The sequence below is a fragment of the Saccoglossus kowalevskii genome, chromosome 8 (assembly GCF_978046115.1).
Source record: "Saccoglossus kowalevskii chromosome 8, keSacKowa6.1, whole genome shotgun sequence".
NCBI lineage: Eukaryota > Metazoa > Hemichordata > Enteropneusta > Harrimaniidae > Saccoglossus > Saccoglossus kowalevskii.
In genome coordinates, this window is record NC_140648.1 from 11,077,698 (window position 1) to 11,088,921 (window position 11,224).

Below are 11,224 nucleotides of genomic sequence, written 5' to 3' on the forward strand. Positions count from 1 at the left end.
CCTGGGCACATTTTTAAGAAATGAGTCTGGGCAAATTGGTTCTATCATATTGATAGTACTAGGGAGCGATCGGCACTGTCCGAGTGTTGCAAACATTGACGCTGAGAGTTATAACGGCGTGGCAGCCACGGGGCGATTTTGTCTTTTATACATGATTTGACAAACTGACACAGGAATGATAAGCACATACAGAAAGTTGGTAGCGGTCTATGCAAAATAACAGCCAAGTTCTGACGTAATGAAAATATTATCACTTTAAGATCATATTCACAGGTACAAAAATTAAATGAGTGAGCTACGGGCAAACGAATTACAGGATTATTCGCAATTAGCAATTATATTTTAATTTGTTATGCCTCCCCTGTGAACTGTTTGCTGAGTTTAACAATTCATCCAACTGCATTTCCCAAACTCACGTACTAACAAATAACACAACTCTGCATGTACAGGTCGAATACGGCCTATCTATCTGTTCAGTTGGGCAGATTTGCCAGTGATTGGGGTGAAAAATTTCAACTTTTCACTCACTGCCAAGTGTTCGGTTTTGTAAACAAATTGATTAAACAATTTTATTTAACCTCTTCATGCAATATACCCATGGTGAGCAATGTCTTATTTTAATAAATATATTTCTAATCCAACTTTTCCAATAGCCAGACAATTTTATTTTATGATTTAGCTGCAATTCGACCGGATCTATGCCCTTGTGAAAAACAAAATCATGAAACAAGTGTGACTACATTCGATATCTAAGCTCGGAAAATGATTGGCTTGGCACTGAAAAAGTTCAAACGAATGAATATCATTTGTTTAAAAAAATAAATTTTAAAACATACGTTCAACATTTTAAAAAATGAAGCCGAATGGAATTACTGCTACGTGTTTTCCAACACAACACCGCGCTGCACGCAAAGGCTTGTGGTGACAATTGCTATAACCGCACACAACTGATGAGTGCCGAATTAGCACACCTATATTAGTGCTTGAAAATCCGTATTTTTATTTAATTTTTTCTAAATATTGTATAATACAATAGACAGAAACGCTATGGACGCTGAATTCACTGGTCGGAAGCTAGCGCGAGAGAACGAGAGACTACACATATCTTTGAGTGACGTCAATACTCATGCATTATTCAGGAGGTTCCGGGAATTCCCTTACTTTTCGGCGAATCCACCGAATGGTGCTTTACTATTGGCTAAGCGGAGATTTTTTTTTCTACAGTTGAGCGCGAACCTTGTCCTTGGGAACCGACCTAAGATGGGAAAAAAGTGGAAATCATCACCAGTTTTTAATTTGTATGTTTTTCGTGAATGACTTTGTAAGTTAAAACCTGCAGTGAACGCGAGAGTTGGTAGCCACCCATGGCAACACTCGAGTTTGATTGTACACGTGTGTTTACAAGTCAGTGTTAGTCTGTACATGTAAATTCGCAATGGCAGGCACTAACGTAAACTCGCTTCTGAAAAAGCTAATGTTTTATTCTGAAATATTCTACTATTATTTCAAAAATGTTGTTAAATGTATTTACGTACCTGGCATTTAATTTGAGAAATGACACCTCGACGTCAAACGCATTGTCGGAAGCTCGTAAATATTCCAAAGTCGCAGTGCGGTGTTCCTGGTGATATTTTGCCAATTAATTTGACCCCCGCGCCGGTGCAGTGTCGTCATGAACGTTTCACGTGACATCGTAGCAACTTCTGAAGTCTGGGGTCAGTCGTGACCGCGCCCGTCTATTTCGGCATGGGGTTTTCTCCACGTCGGTGAAGTACAACCATTTTTTAGCAGTACTATGGAGTCGTATTTGCATAAGTAATTAATTCAGGGCTATAGTAAACGCTGTTATGACGCGAGGACGTAGATGTGAGGAATATGGTGGTTGAACCTATACATTTTTAGGTTGAACCAGATTAGTGTCTCGTTTCTTCTGACTACTATTTTTCAATTTCATTCTCATTTTCTTTCTATTATAGTATTATTAACAAGCTTGTAAAGTTTATATTTATTATTATTATTTGTTTTTATATGAGAATAAAACATTATTAATGGATTGGAGTAAAATAAAATAGAGTCCCCTAGTGGGGAATTTAGGCAAATTTTCCATTAGGGATTGTTACAACACCGTCAGTTCATGCCCACCCTTGGGTTATTGACATGTTATCTTGTTCTTTGGTGGAGAATTTGATATGCCAAGAAAAAAAAAACTTAAATTCCCCTGTTCAACCCATGCACCCGATATGTATATATATAATGCCCTGCGTACCGTGTCATAAACTAAATTCCTTCCCGATCCTACTCAAACCTATACCCTCCCGTCACATGTGCTAATGGTGGTATCCTTAATATAGGGACGCATTGGGGGGAATCCCTAAACGCCCTCACAAGGTTGATAAAAACTTACGTCTGTGATATGTTCGTTATCATTATATGATGTGTAACATGATTCATTTATTTAGCCAGTAATAATAATAATAATAATAATAATATTAAAGAACTGAGGAAGTAGAAAAGTGCTAAAATAGAAAAAAAATTATTTGGGAGCAGCTCGTATTTTTCAACAGTATACCTATAATACGTATTTGTAAAATTTGTTATGAAATTTCTCTATAGATAGCACATATTAAAAATATCTTTTATTTTTAATACACAGTCACTCATCCATATTTTCCTGCAATAGATCATGATAGGTTTAACAATACTATCAATAGTTTTACGTATGTTTTGACTGGAATATTGTTTCAGAGTATAGAAATTGTTTTATTTTGAAGAAAGCTTTCATTTGTGTTTGGTTTCAATCGTATGAAGATACATTTCCAGTTCTTGTTCATTAATTTACAAAATTATATTTTGTTTTGGTTTTGTTACTTTAAGTTACATTTATTACAATATGTTTGCATTTTGAAGCCAATTTTTTTAGTTTGACGGTAATACTTGATCATCTGTATATAATAAACAAGAGTTGGGACTAGTTAAAAGTGTTGGTAGGTCATTTTATGATAAATTAATGTATCTTTTGATGTCATTGATATATATGTAAAATAAAAGTTGGCTCAGTCCATTACTCTGTCTTATGCCCCTATAACTGGTAAGAAGGTGGTAAGGCCTGATTTTAACTTAACACAACCAACATCATTTTGGTATAATGATTTGAATATATTTCCTGATATATTATTTTTTCGCAGTTTGTATAATAATCCAAGCATACACTTGTCAGATGTGATTATAGTTGGCATAGAATCATAAAGTTTATATGTATATGTATAAAATCGGGCAGGAAGCTAGAACATCTATATTAAATTTGGTAAAATTTGCATCAATTTCAACAAAAATTCGCAATCAATTGAATATGGAAATTTAATTGAGTCAATATTAAACAGCAAATACATGAACTATTAGTTCACAAGATATTAACAACAATTCAACATTAATTAAATATTCAAATTAGCTCATTAATTAAGTTGAAACTCAATATTGCATAGCACATATCGTATGTCTATACCAACTTTGGTCTCATTTGGACTATTAGTTCACAAGATATCACCAAAAATTCAAAATTCATTAAATATGCAAATGAGCTCGTTATTTAAATTGAAACAATATTGCATAACATTTATCTTATATTGACAAATCAAGTCTCTACCAAGTTTGGTCTAATTTGGACTATTAGTTCACAAGATATTAACAAGACTTCAAATTAATAATTACATATTAAAATGGGCTCATTAATTGATTTCTTGAAAAAATAAATCAATGTGCATCTGTACGAATGGTCACTCTGTTTTTGTACCAAGTCTCAGCAAAATCGGTCCAGGCATCTCCGAGAAATGATGATGAACACACCTCAAAAACTGGATTTTACAGGATTTTGACATTCAAAATGGCCGCCAGGCAGCCATATTTTATCAAATCAGACAATAAATCCATGTCAATATGTACACCTCCCCATTGTGTCATTCTACCAAATATCATTGAAATCGGTCAAGGCATCTCTGAGAAATATCAATGAACAGACAAAAGCCATGGTTAACAATCAAAATGGCTGCCAGTCGGTCATATTTTTCATTTCAAAAAAGTAAAACAACGTGCATCTGTATGGGTGGTCCCTTTGTCTTTGTAACAAGTCTCAACAAAATCGGTCAAGCCATCTCCGAGAAATGACGATGGACACACAGGGACCGAATTTGACACAATTCGGCATTAAAATGGCCGCCAGCTGGCCATATTTTATCGAATCGGAAAATAAATTGACATGCACATGCATGGTTGACCACTATATCTTTGTACCAAGTTTTTAAAAAAATCGGTCCAGCCATCTCCGAGAAAATATTCCGGACGGACTGACGAAGGCGAAACTACAAGCCCCCTCCCGGATTTTGTCCTGGTGTAATAAAATAAAATAGTATGTAGGTGTATAAACAGCCAAACGGCGTAATCCGGCTTTTTCACCGTTTATACACTTACGTAATATTTTATATATAAAATATCAAAATATCTTAAATAAAATACTGCGAGAGATATATTATTTAATGATGCTAAGAAATAAGATGCGAATAGTGTAAACCTTGGTTTATCTTATAGGAAAAATTCAAATCAATTATTATATTTGAACACACACATAACATGCAACAGAATAATAAGTTGTTTTTGAATGAGAATTAGCGCCAGTTTGAGACTTTTATATTATATATTGATTACATATAATTTTCACTAAAACACATATATACCATTCGGAAATCTCTGAAAATACAGAAATACATAGAATTGTAGTTATAGCTATATATAAAGATAATGAGTGTGGAATAGTGTAGTGTAGTGTAGTGTAGTGTAGTGTAGTGTAGTGTAGTGTAGTGTAGTGTAGTGTAGTGTAGTGTAGTGTAGTGTGGGTTATACTTTGAGCAGAGTGGAGAATATAGTTTTGTGTAGAATAGTGTAGTGTTGTGCAGTGTAATGCAGGGCAGCGCAGTGTAGTGTAGTGTATTGTAGTGTAGTGTAGTGTAGTGTAGTGCAGTGTGGTGTAGTGTAGTGTAGTGTAGTGTAGTGCAGTGTAGTGCAGCACAGTGTAGTGTAGCGGAGTGGAGTGGAGTGTAGTGTGGGTTATACTTTGAGCAGAGTCGAGAATATTACCGTTTTGTATAGAGTAGTGTAGTGTTGTGTAGTGTAGTGCAGTGTGGGGTAGTGGAGTGTAGTGCAGTGCAGTGTAGTGTAGCGCAGTGCAGTACAGTGTAGTGTAGTGTAGTGTAGTGTAGTGTAGTGTAGTGTAGTGTAGTGTAGTGTAGTGTAGTGTGGGTTATACTTTGAGTAGAGTGGAGAATATTACCGTTTTCTGTAGAATTGTGTTACAGTAGTGTTGTGTAGTGTAATGCAAGGCAGCGCAGTGTAGTGCAGTGTAGTTTAGTGTAGTGTAATGCAGTGTAGTGTAGTGTAGTGTAGTGTAGTGTAGTGTAGTGTAGTGTAGTGTAGTGTAGTTATTCAAATTCACAGGCGTATGTCAGTCGCCCGCGCTGTGTGGTGGAATGTCTATCACTGCTTTAAGGAAATACTTCAAGAGCACCCTCATCGGTAAATATAACTTGTTCTTCTTGTCGAAATTTGTCGCCGTGAGATTATAACGGCTGTCGTTGTACTTGGTCAATGTCTCATCGTGTAGACATCTTGAATTTTTTACTTTTGCTTTTTTTGCATATTCAGTTTTTATTTAAAGCGCCACAGTGGTCGTGTCGCTTTGTGTTCTATGTGAGTCCCATGCAACGTATGTAACTTATGTACAATATATTGTGTGACACTTTATTGACTTAGTACATAGAAAGTAATAATAGAATATGTAGACATGTGAATTTGATTCAGTAATTTCATTTCTTGTTCTGTGACTTTGTTACGTACAGTATGAATCGTTTGTGTATGAGACAAAACGGTTCAATTGGAATGTGAGACCAGGACAATATGGGCCATATGGTATGAACAGCGCCGCCAACGTCATGTGGGTTATTCTCTAACTTCATTTCAGGAAAAACGAGATAAAGAATGCTCATGAAAACGAACTTAAAGTAAATTACCCGTATTTTTGGGAAAAAGTACATTTATTTACGTGTCCGTACGGGAAATACAGGGAATATTATTCAATCCCCAGTAAGAATTGAACAAATTGCCGCGTGATACGCAATTTGACGAGAGCAGCTTATTTGTGACTTTGTGTGTGCATATTCAGGAAGTTCCAGGAATTCCCTTACTTTTCGGCGAATCCACCGAATGGCGCTTTACTATTGGCTAAGCGGAGATTTTTGTCTACAGTTGAGCGCGAAGTAGCCCTAGGGAACCGACATAAGCTGGGGAAAAAGTGGAAATCATCACTAGTTTTTAATTTGTATGTTTTTCGTGAATGACTTTGTAAAGTTAAAACCTGCAGTGAACGTGGGAGTTGGTAGCCACCCATGGCAACACTCGGGTTTGATTGTACACGTCTGTTTACAAGTCAGTGTTAGTCAGTAAGTGTAAATTCGCAACAGCAGGCACTAACGTAAACTCGCTTCTGAGAAAAAGCTAATGTTCTATTCTAAAATATCCTACTATCTTTTCAAAAAACAAAATAATGTCGTTAATTATATTTACGTACCTGGCATTTAATTTGAGAAATGACACCTCGATGTCAAACGCATTGTCGGAAGCTCGTAAATATTCCAAAGTCGCAGTGCGGTGTTCCTGGTGATATTTTGCCAATTCATTTGATCCCCGCGCCGGTGCAGTGTCATCATGAACGTTTCACGTGATATCGTAGCACCTTCTGAAGTCTGGGGTCCCTCGTGACAGCGCCCGTCTATTCCGGCATGGGGTTGTCTCCACGTGGGTGAAGTACGACCATTTGTCATCAGTACTATACTATGCAGTCGTATTTGCATAGGTAATTAATTCTGGGCTATGGAAAACGTTGTCATGATGCGAGGACGGTCTTGGGTTCCCGGTAGATGTGATGAATATTGTCGTTTAACCTACACATTTTTAGGTTGAACTAGATTAGTGTCTCTTTTCTTCTGACTACTATTTTTCAATCTCATTCTAATTTTCTTTCTATTATAGTATTGTTAACAAGCTTGTAAAGTTTATATTTATTATTATTATTTGTTTTTATATGAGAATAAAACATTATTAATGGATTGGAGTAAAATAAAATGGAGCCCCCTAGTGGAGCATTGAGGCAGCTTTTATATTTTCAACACCGTCAGTTTGTTATGTCCCATCCTTGGGTTATTGACATGTTATATTTGGGTGAAGAATTTGATATGCCAAGAAAAAATAACTACTGTTAAATTCTCCTGTTCAACTCATGCACTCAATATGTATAAGTATATATAGAATGCCTTGATAAAGATGAAAAAGTGAGGAAGTAGAAAAGTGCTAAAATAGAATGAACAAAAAATGTTTATTTAGGCGCAGCTCGTATTTTTTTAACAGTTTATCTGTAATATGTATATATATAATTTGTTATGAAATTTCTTCACTATTAAAAATATGTTTTATTTTAAATACACAGTCACTCATCCATATTTCCCTGCAATAGATCGGGATAGGTGTAACCATACTATCAATAGTTTTACGTATGTTTTGACTGGAATATTGTTTCAGAGTATAGCAATTGTTTTATTTTGAAGAAAGCTTTCATTTGTGTTTGGTTTCAATCGTATGAAGATGCATTTTCAGTTCTTGTTCATTAATTTACAAATTTATATTTTGTTTTGGTTTTGTCAGATATATTGAAAATCATGATTTTAGATTTGTTGAGACATTTACTTCAAGTTCCGGATATTACAATATGTTTGCATTTTGAAGGCCATTTTTTAACTTTGAGGGTAATACTTGATCATCTGTATATAATAAACAAGAGTTGGGACTAGTTAAAAGTGTTGGTAGGTCATTTTATGATAAATTAATGTATCTTTTGATGTCATTGATATATATGTTAAATAAAAGTTGGCTCAGTCCATTACTCTGTCTTATGCCCCTATAACTGGTAAGAAGGTGGTAAGGCCTGATTTTAACTTAACACAACCAACATCATTTTGGTATAATGATTTGAATATATTTCCTGATATATTATTTTTTCGCAGTTTGTATAATAATCCAAGCATACACTTGTCAGATGTGACTATAGTTGGCATAGAATCATAAAGTTTATATGTATATGTATAAAATCGGGCAGGAAGCTAGAACATCTATATTAAATTTGGTAAAATTTGCATCAATTTCAACAAAAATTCGCAATCAATTGAATATGGAAATTTAATTGAGTCAATATTAAACAGCAAATACATGAACTATTAGTTCACAAGATATTAACAACAATTCAACATTAATTAAATATTCAAATTAGCTCATTAATTAAGTTGAAACTCAATATTGCATAGCACATATCGTATGTCTATACCAACTTTGGTCTCATTTGGACTATTAGTTCACAAGATATCACCAAAAATTCAAAATTCATTAAATATGCAAATGAGCTCGTTATTTAAATTGAAACAATATTGCATAACATTTATCTTATATTGACAAATCAAGTCTCTACCAAGTTTGGTCTAATTTGGACTATTAGTTCACAAGATATTAACAAGACTTCAAATTAATAATTACATATTAAAATGGGCTCATTAATTGATTTCTTGAAAAAATAAATCAATGTGCATCTGTACGAATGGTCACTCTGTTTTTGTACCAAGTCTCAGCAAAATCGGTCCAGGCATCTCCGAGAAATGATGATGAACACACCTCAAAAACTGGATTTTACAGGATTTTGACATTCAAAATGGCCGCCAGGCAGCCATATTTTATCAAATCAGACAATAAATCCATGTCAATATGTACACCTCCCCATTGTGTCATTCTACCAAATATCATTGAAATCGGTCAAGGCATCTCTGAGAAATATCAATGAACAGACAAAAGCCATGGTTAACAATCAAAATGGCTGCCAGTCGGTCATATTTTTCATTTCAAAAAAGTAAAACAACGTGCATCTGTATGGGTGGTCCCTTTGTCTTTGTAACAAGTCTCAACAAAATCGGTCAAGCCATCTCCGAGAAATGACGATGGACACACAGGGACCGAATTTGACACAATTCGGCATTAAAATGGCCGCCAGCTGGCCATATTTTATCGAATCGGAAAATAAATTGACATGCACATGCATGGTTGACCACTATATCTTTGTACCAAGTTTTTAAAAAAATCGGTCCAGCCATCTCCGAGAAAATATTCCGGACGGACTGACGAAGGCGAAACTACAAGCCCCCTCCCGGATTTTGTCCTGGTGTAATAAAATAAAATAGTATGTAGGTGTATAAACAGCCAAACGGCGTAATCCGGCTTTTTCACCGTTTATACACTTACGTAATATTTTATATATAAAATATCAAAATATCTTAAATAAAATACTGCGAGAGATATATTATTTAATGATGCTAAGAAATAAGATGCGAATAGTGTAAACCTTGGTTTATCTTATAGGAAAAATTCAAATCAATTATTATATTTGAACACACACATAACATGCAACAGAATAATAAGTTGTTTTTGAATGAGAATTAGCGCCAGTTTGAGACTTTTATATTATATATTGATTACATATAATTTTCACTAAAACACATATATACCATTCGGAAATCTCTGAAAATACAGAAATACATAGAATTGTAGTTATAGCTATATATAAAGATAATGAGTGTGGAATAGTGTAGTGTAGTGTAGTGTAGTGTAGTGTAGTGTAGTGTAGTGTAGTGTAGTGTAGTGTAGTGTAGTGTAGTGTAGTGTAGTGTGTTATACTTTGAGCAGAGTGGAGAATATAGTTTTGTGTAGAATAGTGTAGTGTTGTGCAGTGTAATGCAGGGCAGCGCAGTGTAGTGTAGTGTATTGTAGTGTAGTGTAGTGTAGTGTAGTGCAGTGTGGTGTAGTGTAGTGTAGTGTAGTGTAGTGCAGTGTAGTGCAGCACAGTGTAGTGTAGCGGAGTGGAGTGGAGTGTAGTGTGGGTTATACTTTGAGCAGAGTCGAGAATATTACCGTTTTGTATAGAGTAGTGTAGTGTTGTGTAGTGTAGTGCAGTGTGGGGTAGTGGAGTGTAGTGCAGTGCAGTGTAGTGTAGCGCAGTGCAGTACAGTGTAGTGTAGTGTAGTGTAGTGTAGTGTAGTGTAGTGTAGTGTAGTGTAGTGTAGTGTAGTGTAGTGTAGTGTAGTGTGGGTTATACTTTGAGTAGAGTGGAGAATATTACCGTTTTCTGTAGAATTGTGTTACAGTAGTGTTGTGTAGTGTAATGCAAGGCAGCGCAGTGTAGTGCAGTGTAGTTTAGTGTAGTGTAATGCAGTGTAGTGTAGTGTAGTGTAGTGTAGTGTAGTGTAGTTATTCAAATTCACAGGCGTATGTCAGTCGCCCGCGCTGTGTGGTGGAATGTCTATCACTGCTTTAAGGAAATACTTCAAGAGCACCCTCATCGGTAAATATAACTTGTTCTTCTTGTCGAAATTTGTCGCCGTGAGATTATAACGGCTGTCGTTGTACTTGGTCAATGTCTCATCGTGTAGACATCTTGAATTTTTTACTTTTGCTTTTTTTGCATATTCAGTTTTTATTTAAAGCGCCACAGTGGTCGTGTCGCTTTGTGTTCTATGTGAGTCCCATGCGACGTATGTAACTTATGTACAATATATTGTGTGACACTTTATTGACTTAGTACATAGATAGTAATAATAGAATATGTAGACATGTGAATTTGATTCAGTAATTTCATTTCTTGTTCTGTGACTTTGTTACGTACAGTATGAATCGTTTGTGTATGAGACAAAACGGTTCAATTGGAATGTGAGACCAGGACAATATGGGCCATATGGTATGAACAGCGCCGCCAACGTCATGTGGGTTATTCTCTAACTTCATTTCAGGAAAAACGAGATAAAGAATGCTCATGAAAACGAACTTAAAGTAAATTACCCGTATTTTTGGGAAAAAGTACATTTATTTACGTGTCCGTACGGGAAATACAGGGAATATTATTCAATCCCCAGTAAGAATTGAACAAATTGCCGCGTGATACGCAATTTGACGAGAGCAGCTTATTTGTGACTTTGTGTGTGCATATTCAGGAAGTTCCAGGAATTCCCTTACTTTTCGGCGAATCCACCGAATGGCGCTTTACTATTGGCTAAGCGGAGATTTTTGTCTACAGTTGAGCGCGAAGTAGCCC

The 11,224-nt window shown here is 35.5% G+C and overlaps 1 long non-coding RNA gene across 1 annotated transcript; it reads right to left on the reverse strand.

The window, feature by feature from the left end:
• Positions 1–976: 976 nt before the first annotated feature.
• On the reverse strand, positions 977–1,790 carry LOC146739302 (uncharacterized). Its single transcript, XR_014930147.1, has 2 exons — positions 1,536–1,790; positions 977–1,255 (listed from the first exon to the last, which is right to left on the reverse strand). It is a non-coding gene; the product is annotated as an uncharacterized LOC146739302 (long non-coding RNA).
• Positions 1,791–11,224: the final 9,434 nt, after the last annotated feature.